The following is a 20815-nucleotide window of genomic DNA, read 5'->3' on the forward strand; positions in this document are numbered from 1 at the left end:
GCAGAGCCGCAAGAGCCACCACTGCTATCTAGGAATCTTGTTTGCAGGTATGCAGTTAGGAATGTGGTTGCCCCAAAAAGATATATTCTGTCCAAAACTCCCATGAGAGACCAACGCACTGAAAGCTGCTCAGGAATACAACGACTACATTATAGCTGCCCTTGTTTGGAATACTTTGGTAAAATCTGCAGATGTGACTGGTACCGACATGCAGTGCATCACCCTCATCTGAGCAGCCTACTCTGTTGAATATGAAACACTGCTTGGCAACATCAGTCTCCCCTGATAATATTTCTGAATGAAAGTGACCACAGGGCATATTATTACATTATTTGAGAGGCTTTGGTGTTGTGCTTTGGTCATTTTGCTCTATCTCCACTTATTAAACAGAATGGTCCCTGAAGTTTGGTGTTCAGCGAGAGGAAGGAAAAGCATAATACAAGCTTACATTTGCAAATTCTACCTGCACTGAGACAGTAGGCTGAAGTAATTTCTGCCATTTGATGTAAGGTTTTTCAAAACCCATACATAGTATTTGTTTACTTTTCCAACTAGACAGTTTTGCCAGGAGAAACAGACAATCTGGTAACTGGAAGCAGATCTGACAGTGACACAATGCCTAAACTGTGAAAGCAAAAATACTTCCTGTGGTTAAACAAAATATTATTGCTGTTAATATACAATGCACATCAATTATTAACAGGTGTTATCCCAATGCATTAAGAACTACAATGGCCATTGCACCTATGTTAAAATCTGAGTGCTAGAGTTCGAATATAGAAAACAAAACCCACTAAATTTCTATTAGACTCTGCATGTATACTTTTCAAGTATTTGGAAACAGTGTGGTGTTATAAGCATTATGAGTGTGAAAAAGGTGAGGTGGAATAGACCTGTTAAAAACTGAGGAGTGACAGAGTCCATTCAATTCAGAATCAGAGGAAGACTTATTATTACAATTTGTAAACAGTTGCTATCCCTTCCATTTAAGGACAGACAATTTTCAAATGGTTTCTACCCCTTCCATTTAAGGACAGACAGTTCGCAAATGGTTGCTATCCTTCCCATTTAAGGCCAAACATTCCCAACAAGCTATCCAGATGTATTTTTCTGCATAAATTCCAGGAGATAAAACAACAAAATACCAAAAAAAAAACAAACCCCACAACCAAACCAAAGCCCACTCCAAAAAACAACCAACCAAACAAAAAACAACAAACCCATATCCTATTTATACTGTATTTTCATGTTGTCAGACCTGAAAGATTGAGAAAGTTCACAACAGTCTGTTTAAACCTGTCCATAAGATAATGTTTATTCCTTAAACATACTTGAGTATCCTTGAGGATCTTGGCTTATAGATTGTTACATCAAGGCTATAGCTATACCATTAAACTAAACAGTGCCAAGGCCCATTCCCTGGCCCTGAGGTCAATAGCATAGTCTGAACCCTTTTGTTCTGTAGCTTCTTATAAGGAACGGTCCATGATCAGTGCTAATTCCCAGCACTGTCGGCAGAAGTTTCTTGAAAGAGTACAAGTTGGCTGAACCCTCCAAAAATATTTTTTCTAGCAACATCTCCACTCAGAATATTTTCTTCCAGTGCCTATACCCAAATCCTAATACCTTTCAGTGTAATACAATAAGCCTAGCTTGAAAGTCCAGTATGTGTTTTGTTTTGCTAGTGGTTGCACATTTAACTCAATCTCTTGTTCAAATAGGGAAAAATATCATTAACCCTGTTAGATGTATTCCTTTCTGAAGATTATGAGCTTGATGTAGCAACTGGGTCTGAGCTGATCTGTAAGAGGACACTTCGGTACATCATGAGCATTAAATTCCTCAGCTATCCACATTGATTAGCTTGAAGGCACACTGTTCCCTTCCCTAAAGAGTGAGTGGAAAAATTTAAAATACAGTCCCACTGCTGGGGAATTTTCCAGTGCTTGTGCTGTGCTTAAAGTATATACCACACCAACATCATCACAACCACGTTATTGCTTGGCAGCAGTAGCTATCTAATCTGATGCTTGGAAATCTGCAGCCACCTGTAACCCCATTTCCTGGGCTGCTCTGCTGCCATGATAACCTGCACACATCAAAGAGATGCTGACCACAGCAAAGAGGAACCCCTCACTAACAAAGTGTGCCTCTATGACCACTCACAGTCTTGGGTAGAGATCAGCCCCAACAGATCCGCATAGCTGGCTAATCCATCTCCCATTTTTATGGATGGGATGCTGGGTCCCAACTCTGTCACTGCCAGGTGAACACCAAGGGGCTTTGTCAAAGTCTGCTTGGGCCTGAGAAGATGTCAAACAATGACAGAAAATTTCTGACCAGTTATACCTGCCTACCTGTCTTGGCAGTAACCAGCTTTTTTAAGCTCATCCTGTTCCACCTAACCCGTCACAAATATGGGACTAATGAGTCTCAAGTTCAAATAGTTGCCACTTCTATTCCACCAGTCTGCAGAAGTACCTGAAAGATTTTTAGTGAGGATACAAAATACCTCCAGTGCAGCATGAAACAGACTGTTCTCACACTTCTGTAACCTCCAGTTTCCTCTACAGTTCAGTTATTGTCTACAAATTCCCAGGCCAGCTTAAACCAACCCACCTCTCTTCTACAAGCCTTCCAAAACTCATTTATTAGCTTCTGTGAAGTTTTGCACTTGAAATCTGCTTCCTAGAAAGGACCAGCAGCAAAAATCAGGTACCAGACTCTTAGATACCTTAGACTTGTGCTGGAGGCAGACGGAAGAAAATATCTGGCACAGGCCACAGAAAAAAAAGAATTCCTCTCCTTATACTCTCCTTATACATAATTACCTTTGTGTGCTAAGGTTTGGTGAAGCCCTTGCTTTGGCTTCCTGAAAAGCCTATTAAGCATCACAGTCCTGCAAGAGCATCTATTGCTTCTGGGCTTGTATATCAAAGAGCTCATGAAGTGGTCTCAATCACCTGTTGCTGATGCTTCATCATACCATGTCCAGCTTCATCAGAGATGGACTTGCTTGGGGATGGCATCTTCCAAAAAAATGCAACAATTTTGCTTTCTCAGTTTCTGCCCACCACATAGCAATATAACTGAAGAGAAATGGACTATACCATTTTAATCATACTCATAAACTGGAGTGTCAATCTTAACATCTCAGTCATAAGGTATGAAGATAAAATCAGACAGTAACCCAAATTTTAGCAGTGCTACTGGGAGATCAAGTAGATGATACAACAGTCTGTTTTGGATTTTAAATCCATGACTATTAATGACAACAAACATATCTGCCATTTCATAGTCTATTTTCCAAACTATATAAACAGCATGTCAGTAACTAATGGCCAAGTTTATTCTGGAATGAGTTTATGCAGCTCACATGCAAACAGAAAGGCCATCCATTCAAAAGCAGAACTTGCATTTGTTTGCAAATATCAGCATTTGCTTTTGAAAAAAGTAAAAAGTTAAAGAAGCCTAAAAGTGACAAAACAATTTTGAGAGATTACCTTAGTAGGCATGGAAAAAAGCACAGCTAAAACAGGATTGCCAGGGAGCATCAGGGCCTGCTCAAGGAGCACAGTCCCATGGCAGTGAAGCAGGACAAGCAGGGCAAGGTGATGGTAGCAGCAGCACCTATTGACTGGCCAGTGATCTCCTGGCAAAAGAAAAGCAACTCCTTGAGTCTAAGGTTAAACCATAAAATGCAAACAACAGGGCTGAGGACAGTTTATTAGGATTAAGGAACTGTAATTTCCACATTGTTTGTTCCTCACATGGACCTATTTGGCACCTGTGTTTTGCAGCTAACAGCTGACTGAGACAGATATATTGTAAAGTTTTCTCAAGATAGCACTGAGACCAAACTGAATCTTATTTTGCATTCAGTTGTAGTGTTACTGCCCATGTCAAAAAAAGATACTTTGAAACACACTTGATAAAGTATGTTGCAACGCATTACTTGTTATCACTGATTAAATGCTCCCTGTGTTGTCTAATATGGCCCTTACATGGCTCATTCAGTTATTTATCCAGGGTACAAGCAAGGTGGAATCATAGCTATTTGCCAAATGAAACGTGAAGAAGATAATTTGGATGGTTTTAAAGGTGAACAGATATCTTCATATCAATAATAATAATAATACTTTTACAAAAAAGACTATGCATGGTGAATAAAAGAGAGGGGTCATATTTATTGCTGAGCTGAACTGTCACCAGACAACTGTAAACTTTCATCATTACTGGCCTAAATATGGTACCTTTTTAAAACACATCACAAGCTTTGTTCCAGATATTTCTAGTCTATTTCTAGTTTATTTCCCTTTTTAACTGTCAGTCTGCAGCAAAAGCTGAAAGAAGCATCCCCTAAAGTCTTTTCCTTTTACTACCAAATACATAAAGTACAAGTAGCCTGAGGCTTAATATTTTTCAAGCTTTTAATATTTTTTTCTCAGTTTAGAAATACTACCTGTCATTTCTGTGGCAATTCAGAAGCAAATGGTCCCTAGCTCAAACTGTGACTTTTCAGATTAGATCTACCAGTTAAAAATTTGTTGGGATAAAACGCAATTCACTTGCAGTAGAAGACAGCCCAAACTGACAGAAGTAAGGATTCATTGACAAAGGAAAAGCAAATTCCACAGATAAAAAAAAATCCCAAACATGGCAATGTGTCAAAAGAAATGTCTTTATTTACAGCCCATACACCCTACTTTTTTCTTTAGTGACAACGTATCAAAGGGATTATCCAAAAAGCAATCAGATAGCTGGACTGTTCCATTTCTAAATGTTAGTTTCTCTTTTTAAAAAAACACCATTGGTCAGCAGACAGAGAACAGAAACACAGGGCCAAGAAAAAAACAAACCATAAGGGCCAGCTGTAATATATGGGCGATTTCTTTGATTCATGGCTTTATTTCTGTGGTCAGCATTGAGCACCAGCCATGACTTAATAAACATTAATGGCTCCAGGTTCCTTGCAGCATGGATTTTCCTGGAGTATTTCACTAAGTGAGCAGGCATGGTAGGGAACACATAATGGTTTCCTATAGCTGGAAATAAGTAAGGACAACTGTGTTCATTTGTTAATTAAATGTTAGAGCAAACTGAATAATCAAATGTGAGGTATTTGTTTGACAGGTCTATCATTTCAGTAATTGTCTTCTTAAGAACAGTTACATCCTCTTCAAATTCATTTTGTTTCAAAGGGTGGAATGACCATGAATAATTCAGTCCATTCATACATTATTTTGCTACTAAATAAGGATTATCTTTCTTTCAGGTTTATTTGTTGGGTCAAGATAAATGGAATAAGTATGCAAACTCTTGCCATATAAAGGTTTTTATGCCTGAAAATTTTAGACACTAATGTCATGAGACACATCAAGCACAGGAATTTAAGATCATCTCTACCATTAAATATATCATTCTCGAAGTGGAAATTTGGAAAACAGGAAGGCTACTAAAAATTTACTATCAACTTAGAAAAATCATCGACCTATCACAAAAAATACATCTTACAGTGTATAAAATTCTGAAAATTGCCAAGAAAATTTAGTCATTTTTTTCTTTTCTTTTTTTAATAGCCTGTGTACCTACTCTTTTGACATTCCCTGCTGGATACCCAGTTTTCCAGTGTTGCTTTGATGGGATTGACACCATGCAGATGCTGCGGGAAGAAAATAAATAGCATGTTTTAAAAACGATGGTTTATGAATGTAATACAAAAAAAAAAAAAAATCGGTCAGGACAGGTCAAGTACTTTTTAATTTGCTCAGTTAACCACAGTGCTGTGAAGATAGCTATTCTAGTAATATCATAGCCACTGTTGTAACCCAGGCCACTTCAGGCTAAATTACATAGCTGGACCTCAGGAAAATATCATTCAGCTGAAAGTTGTCAGTGGCTTATCATGCTGATCATACTAGATGAAAGCCTACTGAGATATGTGTTCATGAAATCTTAAAGCAAAATGTTATTTATATATCCATAGTGACCAGTGCGATCCTCACTGAAACACACTCATTTCACTGCTGAAGGTTAAAAACTATGTATAACTATGTATAAACATGCTGCTTCTGTCAGTGCTTATCTTAAACTGTAAGGTTCATAAAAGTCCAAGATCATTAAATCAAATGTAGGATAATGAAGAAGGGGACGACAGTCTATTTTGCAGTGACAAATCATGAGAGAATATTTGAATAAGAGTGCATCCAATGGCCTCAAGAAAAGGTATAATTAGAAGTTGTGAAGTGAATGTAAATATTTTAGCCTAGCTAAAAACTGCAGGAGCCAGCAGGAAGCATCTTAATCCAATAGACCCCTACCCCCTCTGTTTGAAAAGCAGATGGAGGTTAACACAAAGGATTTCTCAAAACTTCAACATTAACTGCTATTACACATTTCAAAGTATTTATTACAGCACCACCTGCTACTGCTACCAAATATACAGGGAATGTCAGCCTTTCCTAGCTTAAGTCCCTGCTCACAAGGCTTTTTTCATTACGTAAAACCAAGTTGAAGGATCAAAGTTGACAACCAAGGATCTCAGAGGGAGATTTTCTATAGCATAAAGGACATTCAGACACTGGTAGATGTTTGGTAAGAATTGAGCACATAACTGCACTTTTTACGTTTGCAAACCTCTGTCTCATCTGCTTTTCCCTTATGCACTTTTAGGATAATTTGGTTCCCTGAAAGCACAAAATTAATAAAACAAACAAAACAACAACAGCAAAACAAAACAAAACAAAACAAAAAAAAACAAAAGAAAAACAACAACTAAGCAATAAATAATTTTAATAATTTTCTTATTATTTTCATAAGCTTACATTGTATTTTTAATAGTCTCAGTATTCTCTCCACTTTCCTGTTTCTAGAGCAAGAATTGAACAAAGATATGAACAAAGGTCAGTTTGGAAAATGGGGAAAAAATGTTGGCTAAAAAGCATTCTGATGACTTAGAAGTAAGTCAGTATATGGGCAGTGACTCATACTGAGTAAATAGTACTTGCATTAATTGCATGAGCACACACAGCGTAGCAATAAAAGTACTGCAAAGACTGATGTTGAAACAGAATAAAAAATCTGCAAGGAAACAAGCATGTGATCTGTGAAGGCAAAAGCTAGGAGCTGCTGCAAACTGGAGTGCTCTGTGACTTTTTTGGCTTTATTTCCTTTTCATGGAAGTGTGCAAAATAACACAGATGAAGGATGAAACCTGAGGATTGGAAAACACTGTCTTGTCCCACAACACAAACTTAATTTTAATTTTCTGTTGATATATATAAGCAAGAACCTAAAAAGATATATATGTATATAATACCAAAAGGATCTCACTTTCTTTTCTGGCATGGATTTACAGCTTCAAATAAAACAGAATGAAGCTCAATAAAGAGGAGTTACTTCAACTGCTTTCTATGCAAAACTAGTTCTTGGCATGTGTTCTATGTTTTAAGAGACAGCTTTAGTCTTACAATTTGTGAAATACTAATATCTACATATAACAATGATATTTTTCATGTAGGACCAGTGATCGCTTCAACAGAACCCAAATAAAATTTGAAAACCTTGTTGGGAACTGGTTTGTGGCCAGCACCTACTCTGGTCTTCCACAAAAGCATTTAGAGAAAAGAAAGGGACATGGTTGGAGATGGTGCTTCAAGGCCATATACCAGGCACTTACATGCAATATATATGGCAGTAAAGTTCAGTAACAACAATGTGAGACTACTCAGATGTTTCTTTCTTGCTATAAGAACCATACTCATATATTCACTACTGGCAAAACATGAATTCTTAGAGGCCCTTGCATGACACTGGGCTTACTGGTGTGGGGTCTGAGATACACAGCAGAGTAAGATTTTACTACCTAAAAGAAGTAGACAGATAATGGGTGAAAAAGACTAAAGAAAGGCAGAAAGGTGTCTCTTGTCAAAGGGATTTGTTCAGCTCATGATAAGCAAGTATGTATCTTCCCCTAGGTTGACTGTCAAAGGCTAGAGCAGCTGCTCAGCCCATGGCCTGATGTCGCAGAGAAGTGCCTAGGCATGAGCCTCCCTGCTTCTTCGGTGCAATCCGGAAGAGGGACACCTGGGAGAAAGATTTGACAGGCAGTAGCCTTCCTGCGAAATTACACAAGAGGATGACAGTAGAGGCAGTCCAATCAGCTGAACTGTCTCCTGTCCTCCTGTCTAAAAGCAACTAGAAGAAAAAAGCATCTTGCAGCTGAAGAAGACCTTAGTATAATAAGTATTTTTGAAATGGAGCTGTCTGTTGCAAGTTGGAAGAAATAAAGGTAGCTTACTTCTACTATGTGCAAATGAGAAATTATATTTGAGACAGGCTGAGAATGGGGTTGAATCTGGATGTAAAAGTAGCTTGGAGTCAGGAGTGGGGAGCAGGCAATGCTCAAACAGATAAGGAGTGGAATGGTGGGACATAATAACTCATATTGAGAAAGCACTGGCAAGCTAGTCCATTCTTCCTGGAGCAGCTCTCGTCTCAGCCTGTATGAGCAGAAGGGGCCCAAGTCTCCTCATTCCCCTACTGGCAGACAACGTCAGTAGAAACCCACCAGGAAAAAAGAAAAAAAAAAAGCACAACTTATCTTTTCATTCTGATGGTGAACTGGAACTATATATTGGACAGACCCTCTCCTTGTTCATTGACAGTGTCAAAGACAAAGATGTCAAATGCCAGTACAAAAGCTAATAGGATTATAAAACCTTTCTTCTATATCAGGAGAAAAGAAACAGAAGTTGAGATAAAAGAGAATAAACCCTTTAAAACTATAACAGTGTGTGACCATAACTGCTTTTATATAAACCACCTATACACCATGTCAAAAATGAGGTGTGGAAAAGCGATTTTTTGGTTTTATACAAGATGAATAGTTCTGGCAGCTTTAGCAAATGCAAGAAGAAAACCTCATCCTGAGTAACACCTCAGGAAATTGATTAAAATTTGGATTGAACATTAAGTACAGTGACCAAACTGTAACAATTGCAACACTGTAGTACAGAGTGAGTGCTACCAATTCAGGAAATCTGTATACACTTTCCCCCTTTATATCTTCATTAAATAAGTTTTTTAAGTCCTGAAATTAATTTCTGGGTCTCTCTAAATAATTCAGCCTGTATGTATGCCCATATTTCTTCTTCACAAGTGGGATTACATTATGTAGGTCCCATGTTAATTCATCCCAAAGAGAGATTTGAAGTTTCCAGACAAGTTTACCAAATATTTTCTAAAAATGACAGCATGAAAGAGACTTTGAAAACTATCTTGCTCTACAAAACAGCTAACAGACAACCCCTGAATGGCAACAGGGCAAATTTGAAAGACATTTAAGAGGCAAGAGCAGGGAAGAAGAGGGAACTGATTTCTGATGGAGATGGTGGAAGAGGTTTCAGAGTCATGTATTTTTTTTTGAGAAAATGAAAATGAAAATCCAGCACTTCTCCAGAGATCTGAGCAGAAGTAAATTACAGAAGCACAGAAGTACAGCAGAACAATACAAAATGCTGTTTCTTTCACCTCCACTAGCAATTTGTTTTTTCTGCAACCGTGTGTCTTCAGCCACAGACAATTCCTGCTGGAGATGAGACCTTTGATAACTCACGTCTGTTCTAATTCAGATGGGAGGACATAACTGTGGTGTGCTGTTAGCTCAGAGACCTGGAGAAAAATCTTTGTTCTCCATGGCTGCATCCTGCTTAAGCTCTTGAAGGCTATTAAGAGTACTTTAAAACAATGATTTATGTGAGTCATACAGATATAACCAGCTACAGAATGAAGTTCAAAAATCTCTCTCTTAGCTCAGAAACTAAAATTGTCTTCTCAGTCTGGTTGTTATCTTTTTTTCTTTTTGTAAACTTGAATAGGAATGTTGTATCATGTCACAGCTGCTAAGAGGAAAAAAAATCTTCAATGAGGCTAACTGATACCTAAATTATATTCAATACAGTGAGACTTAAATGAAAAATGCCTTCAACCCTTAACAAAGGCCAGTAGAAAATGAAAATGCTTGGATGAAACAATAGAGTTATCCATTCTTAATGCAGCAAACGTTGGTGATTCAACTGCTGGAATAGCACAAAGCAAACTAGAAAGCATTCGTAGATAAGAGAACAGAACCTAATGGATATTTTCAGTAAGCCTAAAAGCTGTTACCACTATAGTGCAAAGATAATGGTTTCTACCTCTATAGTTCCTTGCAATGATTGTTTTGCCAATATATAGTATAAAAGAAATAAAGACTAATAATTGCTTGTCAGCACGGACGATGCATGACAGGCATCAAGCATGGGAAAGGGGAATGCCACTTCACTGCTGTATCTGATAGTAACAGACTTCACGTAGTTCATATTGTTCATTTATGAAATTGGCTCTGGACTGTAAAGGAAAGGACATCTGAAAGTCACCTTAAACAAGCTGTTTCTGCCTACCTAGTTAAAATAAATTCAGGGACTCTCAATCACCAAGATAATTTAAAATTGCACAAAATGATGTTGCAAATCTTGTAATAGTAGATCTAGGCTCTGCTCATAGATCAGGTCCAAATGAAGTTCAGAAAGGCTGCAACAGAAACATTTTTTCCAGGAAAAGCATACGTCTCAGAACCTTCCATCACAGAGAGGTGTCTAAATATAGGCTAATTACATAAAATCATATGCAGCACAAAGATTCAAATTGTGGAGTTGACGCATAAAGGGAAGGAGTCACCAGATGAAACCTCATTATAAAAAAGCATGCACAGTGAAAGATAAATCATAGTTTATGAAGATCCTTTGTTAACTAAATGAAATCATAGCAAAGTGGAAAAAGAAATGCTGATAATGCTCTTATTACCCATTTTCCTAGATATGATTTGAATCAAGCTTCTCAAGTGTAGTTTCTTAAGGACTGATTTCTTTTGGAATCCACAAAAGCCTATTTTCAGAGGTTTTTTCAGTATGTTTGTATTTCCATGGTAATAAGGCTCCTAACCTTTTCAAATCTGTTTCCAAAAGGCACCAATGATCTTAGGAGCTCCGCCTAGAGTATGTTATGAAAGTCAGACTGCCACAGCGTGGGACTTTTTAAATTCTGAATTTCAGGAGCCAATTAGTACTATAGTCGTCACAATCCTCTCTCATTGAATAATGGTCTGCCCTGCAAGAGCCAAAGCAACCTCTTATACGTTAAACCACATAGAAGACCAGTAATCCAAGTTCTACCTAGGTACTTAAGCTGTAATGTTAATTGCTAGTTTGATTTATGTATGAAAAACAATTGCACATTAAATTCAAAAACTGGTTGAAAAAATACACAAACAAGTTATTTTGGGGAGAATTAAAATAATTCTTGGTTTTGTTTTGTTTTTTTTTAAGGCTAATTGTTTTCTCACTCATTTGGCTCTGCAGGCTCATTTTACAGTAAAAATTATGAGGGGGGGTAGGGGTTCCTGCAATAAGAGCAAATATTTCCCTAGGGAAATGCAACTCAAGTTCAATAAGTTTATCAGAGGCAGGACTCTTACACTTTATTAAAAAAAAAATAGCAGAAAGTACTACTGAATAAAATTAATACTAAGATTACAGAAAATTAACAGAGGTTTCACATAGCAGTGTTTCTGGAAAGAAAGAAAAAAAAGCCCCACTATTTTTTATTTCAATTCCAGAGCAAGGAAGTCTACAGCTAATCAGATTAATTCCTCTGGTATGTATTTTGCTACAGACCATGGCATTGCTCTAGAGAGGTTCGCAGATGCAGAGACTAGATGTCTCAGGGGAACAATACTACACTACCAAGACTTTCACCTCTAAATCAATAGCTGAACACAACACAAGGAATAACTACATGATATTCTGAAAGCAGTGTATTGTTTTCTTTAATTCATCACTAGACTCTATAAAAATATTTTGAAAGGAATTTTTTAATTTGATGGATGTTCAGGGTCAGTGTTAGTGATGCTTGAATCATCACTTTTTTTCATGTATCATAAGTCCCGTCATCACCAGAACTTTATGACAGCTTTGGACTCACAGATGTAAGGGACCTAAAGGGTGAGATATCACCCAAGAAAATTTCTCTTCCAGCAAGATTTGTGAAAAAATAATGGATTACTGGGGAGAAATTTACATCACGGCTTCTTAACACAGCATCAATAAATTTTTTCAGTCCCTAAGGCTATCAAGTCAACAGCTTTCATCATTTTAATACCTTCCAAAAAACCTCCTAAGACAGAGTACATTCTCAGGAAATCTGGACTCATACAAATCAATGAAAAATAAATCAATGAGCTAAATAACATCATAAGTGACCAAGAGAACGGCACTATCTGAACACATGAAAGCATAAACCTTCAGTACTTTATGCCATACAAACCTTTTGGTGAGTAGAGCTTTTCAACTGCTATCTAACTAGAAAGGTTTCTTTCAAGATGTGCATATATTTGTTTTCTGACACGAAGTAGTCTATTTGTAATCAATTTTTAACTTCTCTGGGATTTTCCTTTTAGCATAATACTTTGAAAATATGTCTTTTTCACTACAAGGTGCTGTATCCAACAAGCAGTAGTTAGAATCATTTAATTAGATGATTCTGCCAAGCAGAGATGTAGGTACGCCTTTCATTTTTTTCTTACTGATTCATGTGTACCTCAATTTGTGGATAAAGATGAGTTGATGTTAACATAAAAGGAAAAGAAAATAGCAACACTATATTCCCACTCCTACTGCCGGTCACAACGTCCTTCTAAAATGCAGATTATTATCTTTGTCGGCATAATCTCCATAAAAGATATAATGCAGACAGAATAATTACAGTGTGAAATGAGGAAAGTGTGTCCTTGTTGGTTAACATCTTGAGGGGGCACATTTTCTTCCTCTTATTTTTGAGCAATAAATGTAGCTCTATCACATTCACTGCAGGTAGTTCCTGGAGAATCTTCAGGAGGACTCCTCCTCCTGTAAACAGGCCAATTCTCTTGCGGGTATGTATTCTAGAGAAGAGTAAATATACAAAACTTGAAGGTAGCTGTTACCATGCTCTGTCTGCAAATTGCACTTCACACCTTGTCTACACTAAGGATGTTTTAGGGGAAATTTCACACCTAGACTGGAGAACCTATTTTGACTTCTGTCAGCATTTTAACACCATATTGATTAGTTCTGAATACATAGTTCTTGAAATGCTGACAGAATATGGTGGTACAGGAACCTTCTATGTCCAAATAGTGAAATCAAATTAACATTAGGAAGAAGAAATTCCTATTTATAACTTTGTAACTGAAAAAAAATACCCAAAAATATTACAACAGCTCCTACAGAATTGTGGACTATGTACCTATACACTCATTTGTGCAATTCAATACTTCTGAAGGATGTAAATGCAGCGCATAATAAAGCAATTCAATGAGCACTAACCCCGCATTTTCTTTCTAAAGATAGGATCAGTTTGTGGGATTTTGCAGTGCAATGAGAAAGGAGACTGCAAGGGGAAATTAAAAAAGAGGATGACAAGTAATGTTTCTGATGGCATATTTTAGTGAACAGTCCACAACTTTTTACATTCCTGCATGCGTTTATTTATATGATTCCAGATAATTCTGTTTATATCTCCACCTTCTAAAGTACTTCCAGGAATGAAAATATTACAGTAACACGCTACACTCATATGGAACAGACTTACATCCTTAATTTTTCAGGAGGCTCAGATGCTGATCTGAAGCACTCTTGATGTGGTCCACAGGCTTCACTGTCTTCTGTGGTCATGGCTCAAATTATCCACTGATTCTGCAGGTCTCTGTCAGGGTGAATCAGCACTGTTAACAAGAAATAATGTTGCTATCCATAAGTCTTGAAATGCTGAATTTGTTATATCAAACATTAGTACCATTAAAGTTATTGAAACACAAATCCCAAGGCATGTTTGTCCAGCACTGTGGGAAACTACTGAAGCAGAGATGCGTTGCTATGATTAAATCCCTATCAACCAGGTATACCTGCATATAGTTTACTCATACCTTGTGTTGGAGTTTCAACATTAGTTTTTGAGGGTACCCTCATGTTTTACCTCTAAATACATCCTCTCAAATGCTTTGGCATTCTGAGACACACTTTCTGACACCTTCTCACAAACAGATAGAAAGAAAATATTAGTGATATGACATGTACTTATGTCCCGGGTTCAGCAGTAGCAGTCATTTTTCTCCTTCTTAGTAGCTGGTCCAGTGCTGTGTTTTTGACTTTCAGTCTGGGAACAGTGCTGATAACACCAATGTTTTTAGTTGCTGATCAGTAATATTTACTCTGACCAAGGATTCTGTGAGTCTTATGCTCTGCCAGGGAGGAGGGGAAGTTGGGAGGAAGCAGAGACAGGACACCTGACCCAAACTAGCCAGAGAACTATTCCATACCACAGCACGTCATGCCCAGGATGTAGAACTGGGGGCAGTTACCCCGAAGGGCTAGGTTACTGATCGGTCAGGCTGGGTATCGGTCGGTGGGTGGTGAGCGGTTGTATTCTCTTCCCTTGTTATTTCTTTTATCATTATTATTATTGGTGGTAGCAGTAGTGGTTTGTGTTATAGCTTAGTTACTGGACTGCTCTTATCTCAACCTGTGGGAGTTACATTCTTTTGATTCTCCTCCCCATCCCTCGGGGGGTTGGGGGAGGAAAGGGAAGGGGGAGTGAGTGAGTGCCTGCGTGGTTCTCAGTTGCCAGCTGGGCTTAAACCAGGACAACTTACTAAATCTGCCCGTTAGAGGATAATGACCAATATTTCAAGCTGCATCAGAAAATGCTGCAGCAGCTTTGAACTCTAGAGGGGTAAATGTCCTCCTATCCCAAGCATTCTCATTCTCCTGGGGTAACCTGGAAGCACAAGGAGACTCTCAAGGGTAACTCTTCTGAACAGCTCACAAGAAGCCTGGAGGCAGCCACAGCAACACCCTCCTACCCATGGGAGTCCAGAGTAGAAGCTTTGCATGCTCTTCTTTTTGGGGTTTTATACCTGCATAATGAACAATGCTTTTGAACATGGATGACCCCAGAGACTGAATTCAGTCAGTGTGTAAAAGGACACTTTAATGAAGCTTTTGTAGCAAAGCACAGATCAAGCCCTATGATACTGAAAATTTGTGGGACATAATTGTCAGCAATACTCTTGATAGGTTTTAGGAGAGCACAGTAAGCATTCGAGGTCAGATTTCCACCAAGCAAATTGTCACGAATATAAATTGCATTCAAGTCAGATTTTGTAGTTACCAGTGTTAATATCTGACATTCCTCATCTGAAAAAGCTATTCACTAGCTATATCTTTACACCACATGCTGCACATCAATGGGAGCTTCTTGTAGGCACAAGTGAACTGATTCTACCTGTGTCTAGAACTGAGAAAAAAAAAAAGAAAACAACCCCAACCCTTCAACCCTTAAGTGACCTGTGTCAATGCATTACCCATCCTGTGCTAATAATCTCAGCCTCTCAACAGCTTTCATTAGCTCAGCACTTCACTAATACCTTCATATATCCTTTTTCCTTTCAACTCAGGGCACAGATAGGCCCACAATATATAGTGTAAACACAGTGTAGGACTCCTTAGGAAGGATTACTGCCAGCCCCCACATGAGGCAGATTGCGCTCATGGAAAAACAAAGGGCTTGCAGACATGAGCATCCTCTAACTTAAATGGTGGAAAAGAAATAAGAATGTGTTAGAAGGAATGGAGGACAACAGCTGTAGAGTCACTGATTGATTGGGGTGGGAAGGACTACCATACAAAACTGACATTGATCTATCTTTTAATCTAACAGCACAACAACAAATCTTAAGGCAATCAATTTTAATGGTATTAATAGTCCTATTCAAATTATTCATTTTCTACCTTAATTTAGGAGGCTGGCTTCATATTTCCTTGGCAGGTTTGTCAAATAAGCATTGCAGTTTCTTTGAGAGCAGTTTTCCTTACTGCTCCATTTCTTTAGTACGCTTGCTTCTGTAAAGAGTGCTATTTTTATATCCCAGGACTGAATAATTAATAATTCATTCATTTGCCGCTTGTTGTGATAATCTTTCTTCCTTGTATAAATCATTTCCATGTTGGCTTGTTTTTCCTTTTGGCAAATAACAGCCAACCTCAACATATCTTAATCCCACACAAGCTCTGATCAGTTTAGATAATCTTTGTCCCTCCTGAGTCTAAACTGAGCACAGGTCAGAACTCTTCATTCTAGTAATCGCCCTTGCTTCATCTGTAATTTGCTCTCTTGAATAAACCATCAGCTCAGCATTTTCATTTCTTTTTTCATTCATTTCAAGCCTCATCCAGTAGCCACAAGAATCAATGGGAAATTTTACTCTGGGAACAATAAGCACTGAGTAAAATTTTTATCACTTTCCAGTGTATTGAACTGGGTGAGAGGAGCAAATGGAGCAGGGCTAGGATGAACCGCTTCGAGACAGAAAGCAATAACTTGAGCAGCAAGCTCACAGAGCTCATAGCCCTGAAAGCATATGATCATCTTCCATGGCTGCTTAAGTCTCTGGAATAAGCAAATAAATAATAAATACATGAACAGAAGCCAAATTGCAGTATTCCTGTAACCAATAGCCACAGAGTGATACAGGAATATTATTTTCAATTTTAATTTGATTCTAAGTAAAATATGAGCATAAATACATGTAAACACCATATGTAAAAACTGTACATCCCTACTATTAAGGGACTGCATTTTCATTTAACGGAATACAGTTAAGGAAATGCAATTAAGTAAATATATCTTCAGTTTTGAAAAACTTCCTAATTTCAGAAAATTCAAACACTTTGAGAATAGACATCTCTGCTGGAAGCTGGAAGACAGGATTTTTTTCTCACTTTCATATAGTTTTCCATAAGGATTTGCTACTAACCACTTTCAGAGGCAAGTTTGGTGTATTTTTCAACTGACACTGTAAATCAGTCCTTTCAGTCTTACAAGCTTACACCCTCACAGTGGGAGGCCCTGCACTAGAGGTCATGCTGGTCTCATACATCTAAGTGGCTCATTATCAGGTAAGCTTGGGGATGTTAACATATCTGTCTGTCAGGCATCCATAGCTGATCTGTAAGTTTGGGATTTATCTCACATAACTTAAAACTTCTACAAAAACTGGATCAAAGATCCCCACCTTAAAACTGTCAAATCCTTTACAGAAAGGCTTGTCATCCCTGTCTATTGCCGAAAGACTGTCAGTCACTTAAAACTAAACTTTAGCCAGCTGGCAAAGCTGTGTAAAGCTCTGCTGTGTAGCTATGACCCAGACACTTTGAGCTGTAGCTGTTAGTATTAATCTTTGAACAAGAGAATATGTTGACTATGAAGATGTATAGATATGATGTATAGATATAGATGTATAGACTATGAAGAGCAGATTGGAAGAGTGAGGCTGTGCTCATAAGAAGCTAAAGACTCAGTTTCAGAAAAGAAACATTGGGGTGAAAAGCTATAAAACTGAGGAAATAAGTGGAGAGTAAAAAGAAAATGATTTAGCAAGAGTCAAGATGAACCCATTTCATAGAGCAATGGAGACCAATGCTTTCACCTGACTGGTGGCAAAAATAAAAATTCTTATCTTACTAGTATCTTTGTTTCTGCTTTTGATAACCATATTAGCTAATAAGTAATTGCTGTGTATGCAGAACTTGCGCATATGATTCTGATCGTAAGTCTACACAGAGTAAAAAAATGTTCAAATAAAAAGGTCTAAAAATTCAAAGAAATGAAGTGATTCAGATCACTCATCCTCCAATAAGAAAGAACAGCAGAAATCATTTTGTAATGAAGCTGTCTCAGAAGAAAACAGAAGAGAATATTTTCCTTCAGAATGACAGAAAAAAAAAAAAATCTTTCTCTCTTTAAGATTTCGTAGTGAGAGAAATGCCTCTGCCATAATTTAGTTTATGTATGAGAATGGAGATAACCTTATCAGTAAATCAGCAGTAGCAAAGAGATCTTATGGAAAATCATTGCAGAACTTACTCTGAAAGTAGATGCACTTCATGGTAGAGCATAATTATGTGACAGTTTCACTGAAATTATATGACAGTTGCCATTAATAAAAATGGAACACAGTGAAAAATATCTTAGCATTTATCCCACAGATTTTGAAATGCAGGTGCAGTACTGTACACTATAACATTATGGTAAAAAATCTAAATACTAAAAATTTTACTGTACCAGTAATGAATTAGCCATGCATAATCACTGTGCTGAGTAGTTAATGCATTTTTTTAGAGCTCAGATTACAGTCTACAAATACATATCACACAAATGTGAGATTCAAATCACAGTGTAATTGCAGTGTATCTATAGGATATTGAATGTGACCATAAAGTAAATGTGACCAGCCAGTAAAAGGAATGTACATGTAGTGACCCCCCAACACTGTTAAAAGTTACCTCATTAGTCCCAAGAGACTGAGATATAGGTGCATAAAGAGCTTCTCTGGAAGAAGAAATTAGGATATTTAGAGGAACAAAACTCAGTCCATTGAGTCATGGGGAAGAATCAAAGAAGTCAAGGAGTCTGTGAAGTAGTGACTATCAACCTCTTATGCAGTACATTGAAGGTAGCATTTGACTTTGGAGACGATAGCTGCTAATGCTCCATCCCTGGCAGTGTTCAAGGCCTGGTTGGATGGAGCCCTGGGTGACATGGTTTAATGAAAGGTGTCACTGCCCAAGGCAGGGTTGTTGGAAATAGATGATCTTAAGGTCTTTTCCAACTATTCTATGATTCTATGGTGAAGAGGAAAATAAAAATTGTTTGTCTTGCTGTTGGCTTGTGGAGGGATATATTGGAAAAAGTCAAACAATGGCAGACAACCCAAAAGAGTGGCTGTGGTTTGCACCTCTGCGTCTAGAAAGAGACCTCAGCCGTGTGTGAACAGGAATGGGTGGCAGTACCACCCATATATGTGGGGCATTGTGCTCTCACTCTTTGTTAGCCTTTTCACCTTTTTTTTCTCTTATTTAATGTTTGGAAGCCAAATTGTTTGGGATATTAATGTATTAATCTTTCTTCTGTGGGAATCTCTTCGGTGTCTAATAACATTGCCAAAATTTCAGAAATGTTAAAAAAATCAACAAATGCCAACAATCCTAGCAGAAGTCCTTATAAACCCAAACTACATATCTTTCAACTTTATAACCTTCAAATTCTCATATCCATTTAGTCAGACAAAATACAGAACATGGCTTCACGTGCTCTCCATGCTTAGTCCCATCTGGCCAGAGATTGAGACCACCTGGAGTCAGGAACACTACAGGAGCAAATTGTGGAGAAGGGCTGTGACTACCACAACCTGTGGTAGCTCAGTATTTATATTCTGTCATCATTGTTTTCCCAACATAAGGATTTCTCATCGATTTGTCTTGAAAAGTATAGGCTGAGACGTCATCATGTTATTTTCCTGACTACATCAGAAAACAAATCTCAGCAGCCAAAAAGCTGTATGATAAGAGTCCTACAGTGACATTATATGGAGGGAAAGAGAGAGAGAGACTTGGTCATCAAGTGGAAAGGCTGTGCTTTATTGGATATGTATAAATAGGTCACATGAACCATGTAAAGATTCATAACTTCACAATCTCTCCCTCTTCTACTTCTCATCCAGCCTCAGAATATATGGTAAATGTTTCTTCCATTCATTTTAATCAAAATCTGATTATTATGCCTTCTTATTCATGTGTTATTAATGCTTATGAGTCCTACACATGAACTAAGAGCTTGTGGTCAGAGGCATTGTGCACATAGATCAGAAAGGTATTCCTACTTCATTCTACACAACTTTGGCAAGCAATTTACCAGACAATGAACTGAAATCATCTTTCCTGTGAGTGCAGAGATAGGTATATTTTGACTGAGAACCTGAAATTGTTGAAGGCTGAGCCTGAAAACAATTTCTATAATATTGATTTGAGTGGACAGTTAAGTCCATCAAGGCAAGACAGAAGAATGCTTTATGACCATTTTCTTAATCTGAGGAGAAAGATAGCTACACATTTACAAAATATTTCAGCTGTCATCTCCTACATCTCCATTATAACACCCCCTCCCACAGCTGCCTTGTGCTGCAGATGCCATCCTGGAAGCAATGAGTTGCTCACAGGAGCCACCTTTTCCCATATGAGCAACCAAATGGCTCGAGGAACAGGAAGGACTACGCAAGTAGTGGGGTCTGCAGCCTAAATTAGATCTTGCCAGCAGAGCTCCAGACTTTTCAGATGCAAGACAAAAATTCCAAGTTTTCATGCGCAACAGGATCTTTTCCTTTGAAATTCCATATAAGTTAACAAGCAGGGCATTATATGAAAAAAAAAAGGGTTGTTAATTTACTCCCTTAGAAGTCTGTTAATGCTGGGAAAACATATCCATTTAACAAAGCCTCTGGAATTATGAGCACTATAATGATGATGAACACTCTAAAATGAGATATGACCCTTATCCCTCCTCACTTTCTGCCTGCATCAAAGACAGCCATCACTCTCAGACCACTCTGCTTCTGCATTTCTCTTGCAGCCTTTGACATTTTATTTGGACATTGAGATAAGGCTGTAACAGGAGAACAATGGAAGCAGCAGCACCACAAAGCGGTTTCCCTCCCTCCATCTCCAGTTTTTCACCCTCCCTCAGCAGCACACAAACAACACGGCTGCTGCCTTTTAATAGCTTGGGATCAGGTTCACACTTTCATTCAGGACACTGCACTAGGTTTGTGTTTATCTGAGCCACTGAAGCAGTCATATCTGAGACCAAAGTTTTCTTGGTATAAGTGAAGTTAATTGGATCATTT

General features: G+C 37.9%; 1 long non-coding RNA gene across 2 annotated transcripts in view; it reads right to left on the bottom strand.

Annotated features, from left to right (window-relative positions):
* Window positions 1–4293: 4293 nt before the first annotated feature.
* Window positions 4294–20815, bottom strand: part of LOC134161440 (uncharacterized) — an 87101-nt gene continuing 70579 nt past the window's right edge. Inside the window, exons 4-6 of one of the 2 annotated variants that reach the window (XR_009963978.1) lie at window positions 13665–13801; window positions 5589–5662; window positions 4294–5045 (exon numbers count right to left, since the gene is read on the bottom strand). This is a non-coding gene — a long non-coding RNA (uncharacterized LOC134161440). Of the gene's footprint in view, window positions 5046–5588; window positions 5663–13505; window positions 13802–20815 lie in introns of those variants that run through there. The other variant, XR_009963977.1, reaches the window with a different exon arrangement.

This window comes from Pezoporus occidentalis, unplaced genomic scaffold (genome assembly GCF_034315485.1).
Source record: "Pezoporus occidentalis ecotype Australia unplaced genomic scaffold, CSIRO_AGI_Poc_V1 ctg174, whole genome shotgun sequence".
Taxonomy (NCBI): Eukaryota; Metazoa; Chordata; class Aves; order Psittaciformes; family Psittacidae; genus Pezoporus; species Pezoporus occidentalis.